The sequence below is a fragment of the Octodon degus genome, unplaced genomic scaffold (genome assembly GCF_000260255.1).
Source record: "Octodon degus isolate 3935 unplaced genomic scaffold, OctDeg1.0 scaffold00096, whole genome shotgun sequence".
Classification (NCBI taxonomy): Eukaryota; Metazoa; Chordata; class Mammalia; order Rodentia; family Octodontidae; genus Octodon; species Octodon degus.
Window position 1 is genome coordinate 792828 of NW_004524672.1, and position 13415 is coordinate 806242.

The 13415-nt window shown below is 45.4% G+C and overlaps 1 protein-coding gene and 1 pseudogene across 4 annotated transcripts in view; one reads left to right on the forward strand and one right to left on the reverse strand.

Moving 5' to 3' along the window:
- The first annotated feature begins 5585 nt into the window (after positions 1–5585).
- The window catches only part of Slc19a3 (solute carrier family 19 member 3), a 22073-nt gene continuing 14243 nt past the window's right edge, over positions 5586–13415 (forward strand). For 3 of the 4 annotated variants that reach the window (XM_023723111.1, XM_004638227.2, XM_023723109.1), the window contains exon 1: positions 5586–5645. The gene's annotated coding sequence lies outside the window, so the exon portion shown is untranslated. Of the gene's footprint in view, positions 5646–5917; positions 5965–13415 lie in introns of those variants that run through there. The other variant, XM_023723110.1, reaches the window with a different exon arrangement.
- Positions 10234–11246, reverse strand: LOC101583154 (annotated as a pseudogene).

Here is a 13415-nt window from a genome sequence, read left to right on the forward strand (position 1 = left end):
ACAAGTCCGCATCTTGTACAGCAACTAACCACTAAGAAGAATATATGCAGTGTATTATTTGTTGAAACTGTACTTCCGATTTGATTTGAAACTGTCTAATTGCTATCTGTTTATCAATAAAACTTTGAAAAAAAAAAGATAAGGAGTTGTAAATCCTCATCCAGGACTCATCAAAGGCATTTCCTCAGAGGCAGGAGCCTGGGCACCCAGCATTCTGCACAAAATGCTAAATATAATGACCAAAGTCGTAATCACGCTACTGACATCGGCTTCCAAAGTTATCTGTGAAAGATTAAAATCTAGCCTGGAAGTCAGAAGAAATAAAGGAGAGCTCAGGACAGAAGGAACCAGGGCATCCCTTCATGCAGCTCAGCTGGAGTGACGCAGAGCCAAAGCTGGAGCTATCGCTTAGACCCAGCACATGCGTCACCTTCGGCACGTCCTTTGAGCCTCTAGAACTATTCATGGTATTTATTCAGGAGCACAGTTAGCCAGCTTTCTGTCACTGTGACAGAACAGCTGAGAAAGCTTTCATGGAGGGAAGGTTTGCTTTGGCTTGCAGTTTCAGGGTCTTCAGTCTATGGTTGCATATTTGGCCACACGGCATCGGCCCTGTGGCAGGGCAGCACATCATGGTGGGAGCGTGTGGCGGAGCAAGCGGCTTGCATCATGGCAGCTGGGAACAAAAGAGAAATGGAAGACAGAGCCAGAGTCCAATGTGCCCTTCAAAGGCAGCCCCACGACCTATCTTCCTTCCACGAAGCCGCCCACCCTTAAAGGCCTGCCGTCTCCCCATTGCACTACCGGGTGCACCACCCTCCACACTTGCACCTTGGGAGACATCTCACGTTCCAACCCTCACCTCGGTGCTGAGACAAAATATGGCAAGTTATCCAGAGTAAAGTCGTGGATGGGTGGTTAGTTCCCGCCTTCTTCAACATTTGGAGTAGAAGCTACACATGGTGTACGGAATGAGATTCCTGTATTTACGGTGTCTCTAATGACGTGGCACTCACAGGAAGTGTGTGATCATTTGTCCTCACATCACAAATCTAGACAAGGGCATAGCTTACATTTTAGAAAAAAATCAAGCCTGTGTTTTGATTCCAACTAGGTGACATCTAAATAAAGGTAAAACTATAGAGACAGCAAAAAAAAAAGGTGGTTTCCAGGATTTAGCAAACAGAAGGGTGAATGGATGAAGCATAGAGGATTTCTAGAGGCGCAAAGCCACTCTATAGGACACAGTGATAGGACGTGTGTCACTGTGCCTTTTTCAAAGCTGTCAAATGACCCACACCGACAGAGCCCTAGTGTAAGCTAGGAACTATGGGTGAGGACGAGCCTTATGGGTTCCACACTGTGACAACTGTGCCACTTTGGTGCAGGATGTTGATGGTGGGAGGGAGCCAGGAATGCTGCTCGGGGGGAGAATGCTTGTCTAGTGTACACGAGGCCCTGGGTCTGGCCCTCAGCACATTCACACATACGTAAAAATCAAGGATAGTGGAAAAGGCCATACACAAAAGATAGACACATTATGACAAGGCTTTAAACTCCAGGCCAGCCGGCCAAATAGCTCAGCAGACTAAAGCACCTGCAAGCAGACGCAGGGGCCGGGGGTTCAATCCCCCAGGCCTGCCGTGCTGGTCCCACCCCTGGGACACGCTGAGACGGCAATTGACACTGGGCGTGGTGGTGCATGCCTGTAATCCCAGCTCTTGGGAGGCTGTAAATAGGAGAATCACTATGAGTCCGATCTAGTAGTGAGACCCTGAACACCCTGTAGATCCTTCCCTAAAATACGAAAAAATAAAAAATAAACTCCAGGCCAACGTGAACAGGTGATTTTCCTGTATTTTGACTTATGAATCAAGGACAAACATGAATTAGAGGGTCAGAAATGTAGGATACAAGAGAAGAAGCTTTAGGGCTTGGTCTATCTACATGAGATGACAGCTTGTAGTGAATTCAGTAGAGAGAACGTGAAAACAGAGAAACATTCTCTGAAACCCAGGGCGAGAGCTGCAGCAGGGCCGAGGTCTCCTGCTGCTTGGGAAGTGGGTGATAGTCTTGGAAACACAGAGTAAAACAAGACTGAGTATTTTTAGAATGAGTTGTTATGAAAAGCCTAACTTGAGGAAGTACGTGCTAAACATAAGCAAGTCTGTGCAATCACAGGTGCTCCCTGAGGAAAGAACTCTGGGTCTCATGAAACTGTCACTGGGAAGCTGCTAGGGATAATAAGGAAGTGGCTGCTGGCCACGTGTTGGGTAGGCCCCAAAAGGGGTATTTAAGCGCTCCCAGCAGGAGAGGGCACCAGACTCCCTCTGCTCTCCTGAGTCTTCTCACCTCACCTCTACTTCATCCTCTGTACTGATACCATGGGTTGCTGTGGCTGTGGAGGTTGTGGCTGTGGCAGCTGTGGAGGTTGTGGCTGTGGCAGCTGTGGAAGCTGTGGTGGCTGTGGCAGCTGTGGTGGCTGTGGCAGCTGTGGTGGTTGTGGTAGCTGTGGTGGCTGCGGCAGTTGTGGCAGCTGCTGTGGGTGCTGCTGCAAACCTGTGGTCATTTGCTGCCACTCTTGTGGCTGTGGTTCCTGTGGCTGTGGTTCCTGTGGCTGTGGTTGTGGCAAGGGCTGTTGCCAGCAGAAGTGCTGCTGTTGCCAGCAGAAGTGCTGCTGCAAGAAGCAGTGCTGTTGCTAGGGGGCCACCAGCTCTGCTTCTAGGCTCAGCAGTGCTTGACATTTGATAAGACTTTTCTCCCTCCTTCCTGTTAGCTTCTCTCTGCTCTATCTGCCCAGGTGCCTTGGAGCCACTCTTTCCATCTCTTGTATGCTGCAGCTTCAGGATATTGCTTTCCCTTCACAGCAGCACCCTGACTCCTGCAGCTTCTCCCTGTACATCCAGGACTTAGCATCCAAGAGGCACACAATCTGTCGTCTTTGTAATCTTGTCTCCATGTAGAAAAATCATAGAAACCAGCATATATTTTCAGCCATAGGTGGGAGGTTATAGCCATTCATGTCAAAAAATGTATTTATTTTATAAGCTTAACAGTAAATCAAGATAGCTAATATTTCGTTTTCTTGAAAAAAAATCACTCATAATGAACTTTTTGTTATTTCATATTGTATGTTTACTAACCGTTTCCTTATTTCCAAGACTGTTTAAAGACAAAAAGCAACTCTTTTCAAATAAATAAATGAATAAATAAATAAACTCGTTATTGGAATGTGTCTGTGTTCTGTAAGACGTGTGTGGCTGAGGAACAGGAGAGAATGAGGGACATTACAGACTGGGCAAGGTTTCAGCTGGTGGTTGTTTGTGCCTATAGTGCCCCAGGATAGATTTTATAAGATAGAAATTAGGATGGAATCCCTGACTTGTGGCCATCAGTGTCATAGAGGGAAATTCCTGCCCTCCCTTCAGCCCTCCTCGTGAGGTGTGTCCGTAACAGCCACCGTGTTGAGGAGCCAGCCCTGCACCCCGCTCCCCCCTCATTTCTCTCGTTCATTCTCTCAGCAGCAGCACGTCCTGTACCAGACTGCACACTCAGCCGACAGCAGGGATGTGAAGAGAAACACGCCTTTGCCCTCCGGGTAGCACAGAAGAGAGAAGCCAACCAGCTCTATCTTTCGAATGTCAGGATCTCTTTGTCTGGTGACCCTTCTCCACGCCCACGCCAACTAAACAGGATCTTGTGTCCATTCAGGCAGCTGCACTGACACAAGAGACCCTCAATCCATTTGCTAAGGAGCTGATCCCACTAGCACGGGGCGTTTCCCTCCACCTTGCCGTCACTGTGGACACAACAGAGCCCTCTCTGCTCCCTGACAAATCTCCCTCCCTCGCCCTTCTTCCTCCTTCCCAACATGCTGTGCAGCCTCCCTCTGCTGCCTCAGCCCTCTTTCCTCCTTCCCGTCTTCTCTGTAGGTTCCTGCTCAACCTGGAGGCCCCTGGTCTCAGGCTTTAGTTCTCCATCCTCTTATCAGCTCTGCATTCTTATGTGACCTTCTCTTTTCTATTTTTCTTTTCCACAGCATTTCATTCTAACATACCGTACAATCTATGAACTTAATATGCTTACTGCGGGCAATCCCACGACCACACCTCATCCCTGTCCAGAACATAAAGTCTTCAAAGGAGAGATGTGTAGCTGTGCATTTGTGTGTCCTGGACACTTAGAACCCACTAAATAAGTTTTTGGCTGGTGATTTAACTCAGTGATAGAGCACTTACCCAGGCTGTGCAAAGCCCTGTGTTTAATCCCTGGCACTCCAGAGAGAAGAGAGAGAGAGAGAGAGAGAGAGAGAGAGAGAGAGAGAGAGAGAGAGAGACAGAGACAGAGACAGAGACAGAGACAGAGACAGACGGAGACAAAAGAAAAAGAAAGAAAGAACTTCTTAATGAGTGAATTGTTTTAACACTTTGTACTCATGGAAAACGCCACACATGCACAGAAATGAAGATCAGCGCAATGCTCAGCCAAGGACCGTCGCCCGGGTCCACACTCGCCAATTCCTGGCCAATGCCACGTCATCCACGGCCACATGCACATGCCCTGCACCCCTAGGTCAGGTGCAATCCAATCTGGACGGCATGTCGGCGCATCTGTCAACATGTGCCAGTTTATGTTCCTGTGAGCGAATGGATTCTATTTCTCTCCTACTTAGACTGGCTATGAGGAACAAGCCGGCAGCAGTAAACCTCTCAGGGTCGCACTTAAAGTTATCTCCTGGAAAGGTGTGGAGGAAATCAGGACACCCTCAGCCTGTAAGAAAAGGTGTCCCATCCTCCAGAAGAACCCTGCAATTTACAAGAGCACCTTGTCCTTCTCGCAATAGGAGCCGCGCCTTGCCCGCCCACTGGGGTGTAGCTCCAAACTCACAGGCAGAGCTCCCCAAAGGTGAGAGGCTGAGGGAGGAAAACCCAAAGACAGAGCCCCGGACACCCGGAGAGCTGTCAGGCCGCTTGACTTCTGCTAGAGGCCTTCAATTCAAACAGTGTTTATCTTTAGGTAAAGTTTTATTTAATTAGTTCGTTATTTTACTTCCACCAATGAATAAACAAAAAGAAAACATTTTAAACATTTCTACTTTTGCCAAGAAATGTGTAATGATTTAAAAAAAAAAAAAAAAAAAGGTCCAAGGCTGAGTACCGCGCAGCGGTCGGCGGCAGTAGGCGGCTTCCCCGTGGAAGGGCTTGGGGTGGACTTCCAGCAGCAGGCAATGCTGATCACAAACCCTGACTCAGGAGCCAGGAGGGCCCGACCTTTCCTCCTTGGATTTCTTCCTAGGCACAATCGGGGCTTACAGAAAAATAAAAAGACTTAGCAGAAAAGGACTTAACTTATAAAATGACCAATGACGGAGGCTGCTGCATCCAGTTCATTTTGCTTTATTAATCGTGGTGGGGGAGGGGTCGGCATGTCACTTTAAGCGAGCCTTTGAGCTAGCTCGGACACTACTGCCGCACACCTCCGCAGCCCCGGCCCCCGGAGACTGCAGGAGCGTATGCAAAGTAGGGGCGTGGCCTTCGGGCCGGCGGGAACGCCCCCGCCGCCGGCCCCGCCCCGCCCTAGAACCTGCTTGCCGCCGGCGCCGCGGGTGCTGGGTTGTGGGCCAGCGAGCAGCACCCCTCTTGTAGGTAAGGTCTTGGCCCCTGTCCCTCGGCTCGGAGCCTGGTGAGGCTGGGCTTGTCGGACCCCCTGGGCGGCGGAGCAGGTCCCGCCCAGCGTCTCAGTTTGGCCGCCTTCTGGTTCTGCCAGCGGAGGTGCGGGGTGCTGGGGCCGGCCCAGCCGGGTTTGGCTAGAACTCCCTCGTGTGGCCACCTGGAAAAGCAGGTGAAAGGAAACGGCGATTGCAGCCATGTGCTAGCAGCTCCCAGGGATACAAGTGCTTGCAAGCTTTAGGCGAGAAGAATTTCAGCCCACAAGTCCAAACTTGGGTCCAGATATGGTACAAAGGTTAGTGGGGCAAAGGAAAGTGTATTTGGAGTTACGAGAACAGATTAATTTTTAAACGTCTTTTTGATGATCTGTTAAATTATCTGTTGAAAACTACTTGAATTGAAATTTAAAAATACAATTCCATATTTTATTTTATTTATTTTATTTTGTTTTGTTTTATTTTATTTTGTTTTTGGCACCGGGGATTGAACTGTGGATGTTGCACTTGCTTGCATATTTTTATTTTATTATTTGTTTATGTGTTTGGTACAGGGTCTCACTAAGCAGCTGGGACTCATAGTGATCCTCCTGTTTTCAGCCTTCCCAGAGCTGGGATTACAGGCATGCACCACCACACCTGGTCTCAGTGGCCAGCTCAGCATGCCCAGGGGCGGGACTGTCGCAGCATGTGTTGCTGGGTCTCAAACCTGGTCCCTGTTCTTGCCTAAGCAAGCACTTAGTCCGCTGAGCCATCTTGCTGGCCCTGCTTGCATATTTTAAATAGACTAAAATATAATTAATTTTCCAAATACGTTTTTTCTTAGTTTTCCTTAGTTGCCATACTAACTGAAATGGACCAAAAAAAATAGCTTTCTTTTCATTTTTGCTAAAAGAACAATTTGTGTGATGAAGGATGCAATTCAGGAATATAAAAGGACAAAATTGCAGTCCTCAGTTACAATCGAGCTTCATAATTTTAATCAGCTTATTTTCTATTCTAGAAGTGGGCAACACTTCATCCCATGGAATAAGTATTTCAGTGTACTAAGCTGAAGTGGTTGGTTCCACAGACAGAAAAAAGACGAAGAAAGCACAAAATCAAAGAACTGATCTCTTCACTTTCAGTAAAAGGCAGGGACAGAGACAGAAGAATAGGAAAATAACCGATTAGTTAATCAGCTCAGTTGCTTCAGGTTACTTTTGCAAGAAGGTACTGGAAATTGAATCCAGGGATTTTCACTGAGCAAGATCCCTATTTTTTTTAATTGATGTATGTTTGCAATATATAACAATTACATTCACTTTGGAATTGGCGCGTATATGTCATGTCTTCATCATTTTTATCCCTTCTCGGCCCCCTGTTCTGTCTTCCCGTCTCTTCCCAATCCCCCGCCTCCCATCTCCGAAATCTCTTATCTCCTCATTTCTTCACCTTAAAAATTTTAGGACAAAGGTAAAGTTGTGATCATTGTAAACATACAAGAATAAGTGCATGTTAAAGGTTTCCATTAACTCATTGATAAGAAGTCTGGTAAAACCAGATGGCAAAGAATGGATGTATTTATAGAGCAGAAATACAGACTAATGAGTAATAAAATACCGATCCACAATACTGAAACTTTTTCCTTGGAGAAAAGGCAAGAAAATTGCTCCTTCACTTGAAATAACCTATCTACAGTTAAAACATAAAGAATAATTTCATGTTGTAATTAGTTATCACAATTACAGATGTAAGACAGTGTGGACAATCCATAGCTTTTCTCTGAAGCATGAACTTTTCCTGCTCCCAATCTATACCTTTGACCAGATACCTACACTGCAATTCCATGGCTAGGTCTAAGAAGTCGTGACTCATTCATCAGCAGATACTTTCCATAATTAAAAAGCAATAGTACTGTGTGTGATTACACAGAACACACAGTGCGGATTTTCAAGACAATTTGCTTTTGGTAAGAAGCGAAAGTATTCTGACCTATTGGGTGAGGGTGTGGACCTAGCTCGAGCCTCTTAAAGTTGTGTGGGCTGCTTCAGTTCAGCAAAGATTTCTTTGGGGGAGTAGGGACATAAAACATTATCAGTGAGTGAGAGGCCTCTGCAATTTTCTGAGAATCTGGTGATTTAGAGAAACTATACTGCATTAGTTTAATAGTAACATTCAGAGGAAAGTAGGTTTTTTTTCTTTCTTTGGTTGGTCTTTTTTTTTTTTTTTTTATTGTATACCTCTCTGACCATTTTTGTTTCAGAAAGATAGGAATCAGAGTGTTTGGTTTTGTCCAGGGGATTCCAGGAAAGGGTGGCTGGCTAAGGGCGTGGTCTCCGGGACATAAAGAAATGGGACAGGGATGGAGTCATTGCCCCGGCAGTGTTTCTAAAGAAAAACTCTGAGGATAGGGCACTGTAGCAGGGGTTTGCGATTGTAGGCAGCCCGGAGGCACGAGAGCTGCATGTGAAGTCAAGAAGACAGTCCTGATTCCACAGAGAGATGAACTCAGGCCACAGCAAGAACAGGTAATTCTGACTCTATCTGACTCAAAGAATGTTCTCTATGGCCTGTTTTGTGGCCCTGTCCTAGCTTTTTGATTTATGGGCAACATTTCCATTCTAAGCTTTCTCAAACAGACTGAGGTTCAAGGATCCTGTCTCTTCTCTGATTGTGTAGAGGCCTTTTCCTGATGTGGAGCTTGGAATAACTTTGCTGCAGGAGGGGAAAAGTCAGATCTATACACAGAAAAGTGCCTTGGAGGAGGGGGCAGAGTAGGCATTTCCTTAAATTGGGGTGCAGTTTCCATACAATATAGAGTATAAGCTGGCGAGATAGCTCAGCGGACAGGGACCCAGTTTCCGTAACTGACACTACACACTGAGCCAGCCACTGAAACCCGGCATGGTGGCCCATGCTTATAATCCCAGCGCTGGGGAGGCTGAAAACAGGAGGATCACTGCCAGTCCAAGCTGTGTAGTGAGACCCTGTACCAAACACATAATATAGAGTACAGGTATGAGGTTGGGATATTTAGAATTACATGCGCCCAGGTAACTATAGCCTATATCAAGACAGGATATTTGACTAACAATCCACCCAATTCCCTCTTGTCAGAGTCAGTCTCCCTCATCCCTGTCCACCACCCAAAAAAGTGACATAATTCTGGCTTTTTGCTCTGTTCTGAGACAGAATCTCACTTCGTAGTTCAGGCTGGCCTTGAAATCACGGCCCACCTCCTGCCTCAGCTTCCCAAACTCTGGGGCTGCAGGCACCCTCTACCACACCCAGCTCAGTCTGATTTCTGTCAGCTTCAGGTGCTGTAGTTTTGCCTGGGACATGTATGAATGAGTCTTACTATAGGCCTTTTTTGTTTGTCAGAAGCATGGTACTAGACATTCATTTATTTTGTCCCACGTACCAAATCGCCTTTGTTGAGATACGGTTTTCATATAATGAAATGGATGTGGTAAGTGTGCAGTAATGAGCTTGGACAGACTTTTATAGCCTTCAGCACTATCAAGCTGAGGAACATGTTTACCACTCCAGAAAACTGTTGCGTTCTTTTGTAGTCAGTCCCTTCTCTGTGTCCTATCAGGCAACCACTGATCCACTTTCTTCGCTGTTGTTGTTGTTGTTGTTGTTGTTGTTGTTGTTGTTTGTTGTTGTTGTTGTTGTTGAGACAGAGTCTCAGCGGTTGAACTCACTACATAACCTAGGCTGGCTTCAAGCTCACATTGATCCTCCGGCACCAGCCTCCTGCATGCTGCAATCATAGACATGGGCCACTGCCTTTACTTCTACTTTCTATCACTAGTGATTAGTTTGCTCACTTTAGGATTGTATACAGAATAAAGGAATCCTGGGGCCGGAGAGATGGCTCAGTAGAATAAGTGCTTCCCTGGCAAGCAGAAGGGCCTGAGTTCAATCCCCAGTTCCACTAAAAAAAAAAGAAAAAAAAAGGAATCCTACGTTTTTGTGTCTGGGAACCCTGGAACCCCACGATGTTTTTGTTATTCGCTGTAGTGTTCGCAGTAGTCTACTAATGGCTATTGCTTACTACTGCTAGTTGTTTTAATAGGCCATCTCATATGTTCATTTCCCATGTAATCGACATTTAAGCTGCTTCTCACTTTTTCACTAGTATGAATATAGGAAATTTCTTGGTTTGCTTGCCAAATGAGTTTGCAGTTGGTAGAACTTTACATTTCTCTAAGCACTGGATACAAATTCTGTGACTCAAAATCTTTACCTTGGTACATTAGTCTTTTTGTACTTACCCATATTAGTTGATGTACATTTTCTTTTTTTTTTAATTCTAAAGAGCTTTCATAAATAAAAAGCTCCATTATTTCCAAATGTCCACCAGGAAGAAAATGAATAATCAGTTCTACCAGTATTCATCGTAAAACTAAACAAAAAATGGAAGAAAGATGAAGACTGATGACTTTTTTTTTTCATACATAAATACTGCTTCCTCAAGGAAAGACTCAATATCACTTAGTGATCTGAGCTGGAGGGAAGAGTAACTGGTCCACACAGTTTCTTTTACATGGTTCTGTACAATGAAATGCCAACCGCACTACTTACGAATGGCTTGCTAAGACATTGAAAAAGTGAAAGACTTCATCCTTGCCATAGACCGCCCCTTAAATGGAGCACTCTAGGCACAATGACGGGGTGGCACTTTTCTCCAGTTTCTGCCTGCTCTGCCAGCTCTTCCTGGTTAGAGCGAAGCTTCTTGTGGCTCTGTCTTTTCTTCCTGTTGTCCTGGTTTTGTATCTTAGAACCTCCTCTGTTCACAGAGCAGTTCATCACAAACATTGCTCTAAACTGAGTGTTGTAAGATTCATGCCTTTGGCCATCAAGGCATAAAGTGGTCCTACAGGCAGGGCAATTCAGGACAGCATCACTATTGGGAACTGGCTGTTGCTGACGTGGCCCTCGGTCATCCAAAACCATGATGACCTCTTCTCTGTGCATCAACCCAGGCCTGGCCTCTATTATCTTTTTCAGGATTATATAGCAATTCATCATTTTTTGGGATCCTCTGCCATCTCTTCTTTTTCTTCTTGTTTACCTGTGCTCCTTTGTCTTCATCCTCAAAGCAGAATCAGAATAAGCATCGTCATCATCCTTTGCTGGAGCTATGCCAACTTTTTCATTTCCTGAAGAAGACCCTGTTCCAAGAGAAGACAGCTTGTCCCCCCTGGTTTCTATGGAGAAATTTAACTCAGCTTCCATTTCTATTTCAAATTCATCTTCGCTAGAGGACTCACTTTCTCCATTAAGGCACTCTCTGATGAGTTTTCATTTCTGGTCAGGGTTCCATGTAAAAGTACAGCCACTTTATCTTCAGAGCTAGCATACATTTAAATCAGAAAGAACACTGATATTCATAGTGCCTGCCTGACAAGCACAAGGTTCTGAGTTCAATTCCTGCCCAAAACTGATCCCCGTCAGTAGGCTCTTCAATTGCTTAGGGGTCGTAGTCATCCTGGAGCCTACACAGATTCCCAAGCTTAGCGTTTCTGTTTACATTGCATTACCGCCCCAGCGGTACCCAGCTCCGCTTCCGCCGTCACTTCCCGTTGTACATTTTCTTACATTTTACTTTGTGATTTCTGGTGAGTATGTTAGCAGGTAGCTTGATCTAAAAGCAGCTCGCTAACTAAAGGATATGTGGTGATGTGTTGCTTGCCTCTCTCTCTGGAGTTAGATTCCAGATTCTTCTTGTCTTAAAGAATTGAACAAAATGGGGGTGGGGAGGGAGTGACAAAGTCTACTAAGGAAAATAAAAGTGAAAAGTAGGGGAGAAATTGACTCTGCAGTGCAAGCTTGGGTCCAGTAAAGAGAAAAAGAGGGAGAGCAAGGATAAAAGTACACACTGCACCTCAGAAACGCAGCACGGGCTGTGGGGGAAATCTTTTAAAAAAGAGAAAAATCTCGAGGCTGTAAACAAGAGGATCACTACGAGTCCGTCTATGCAGTGAGACTCTGTACAAAAGGGCTGGCCAAATAGCTCAGTGGATTAAAGTGCCTGTTTAGGCAGATTTAGGGGCCAGGAGTTCCATCCCCGGGCCTGCTGTGCTGGTCCCGGCCCTGGGGAATACTGAGATTGCAATTGAGACTGGGCGGGGTGGCAAGCACCTGTAAGCCCAGCACTTGGGAGGCTGTAATCAAGAGGATCACTATGAGTATGATCTACATGGTGAGACCCTGTACACCCTATAGAACTTGTCCTAAATACAAAAAAAAAAAAGAGAGAGAGAAAGAGAAAAAAATCTCTTTTCCATTACCATAGAATTAAGATGACAAATGAAGTTATCGTGCCACTATAACCTCTAGTTCATAAAAATACTTTCTTTCCTTTGGAGTAATGCCAAGCAGGGAGAGGCACCAGAATGAGGCCGAGGGGAGGGGACGAGAGGAACCTGGTGGCAGTGCAGGGACTTCATTCACACCTTAACCAGGTGATTGGAGCCCACTTGTTGAACACACTGAATAAGACATTAGTTTCCTTCCTCCAAATTATCTCGGGCATTAACTTAGTTAAGACCACCAAAACTATGGAAATTTTATAACAATGTAAAGTTTGATCTCTGCTACAAAGGAATAAGAATGCGTTCTTCTGTTCACACTGCAATCCACATACCAAAGCACCATAAAATAAAGTCCTGTTTGTGTTTGTTTCCCGTACAATGACAAGGGAAATCCTCTTGAGCTTTGTGTTTCAAGTTTAAGTGGCAAGTTACTGCCATGTTGGGAGAAAAGTGTAGTCCTAGTCAGCCACTGGTCGCAGCAGTTCCCAACGGCAGCATAACTCTCCAGCCAGCTTTCCAAGAACAGTGAGCTATCCTGATAATGTGAACATTCAGCCAAGGACAGGTCAGGGCGTGCCGTCTTCTACTTCTTCCCTCGGCCCAGCTGCAGTACTGCAGAGGGGCCAGCAACAACGACTAGAGAACAGACAGTCTGTGCAGTGGTACCGTCCATTCCCAGCCAGTGGGGAAAGAGGCCAAGGCAGATCTTTACCCAGCTTACTTTGTTTTTCTTTTAAGGAAAAAATAAAACAAATTTCATAACAAAATAATGGAACAATAACCTAGTTAATACATGGCATATTGTTATCTTCAGAGTAGTTATTCAGAGTATAAGATTTGGGCATTAAAAATTCTCCAAATGATATTAGCACAAACCTTTCTCTTGAATGAACTAAGATAAACCGGTAGAATAACTCACTTGTATTTTTCTCCTTTCCTTTCCTTCTTTCCCCTTCCTGCACCTTAGTTCTTCTCTCTTTTCAAACAATTTCTTACCATTGCACAATCTCTGTTGTACATTTTTGTCCTTAGTTACCTGTTCAGTTTCTTATACCAAGAAGACAGTAGAAGAGACCTAAACTAGCAAAACCAATTCTTGACAACAAAGGTTCAGGCAGGGGGGCATCCCAATCCCTGCTTGAAATTACACTAAAAGGCTACTGTGATAAAATCCACATGGTGGGCTGGCCAGACAGCTCAGCAGACTAAAACTCCTGCTTAGGCAGGCACAGGGGCCTGAGGCCTGCTGTGCTGGCCCTGCCCCCAGGGCGCACTGAGATGGCGATTGAGACTGGGCTTGGTGGCATGCACCTATAATCCCAACACTTATGAGGCTGAAAAACAGGAAGGATCACTACAAGTCTGATCTGTGTAGTGAGACCCTGTAGACCCTGTACTAAATACATTATTAAAAAATAAAAATAAAATCAACATGGTACTGGCAA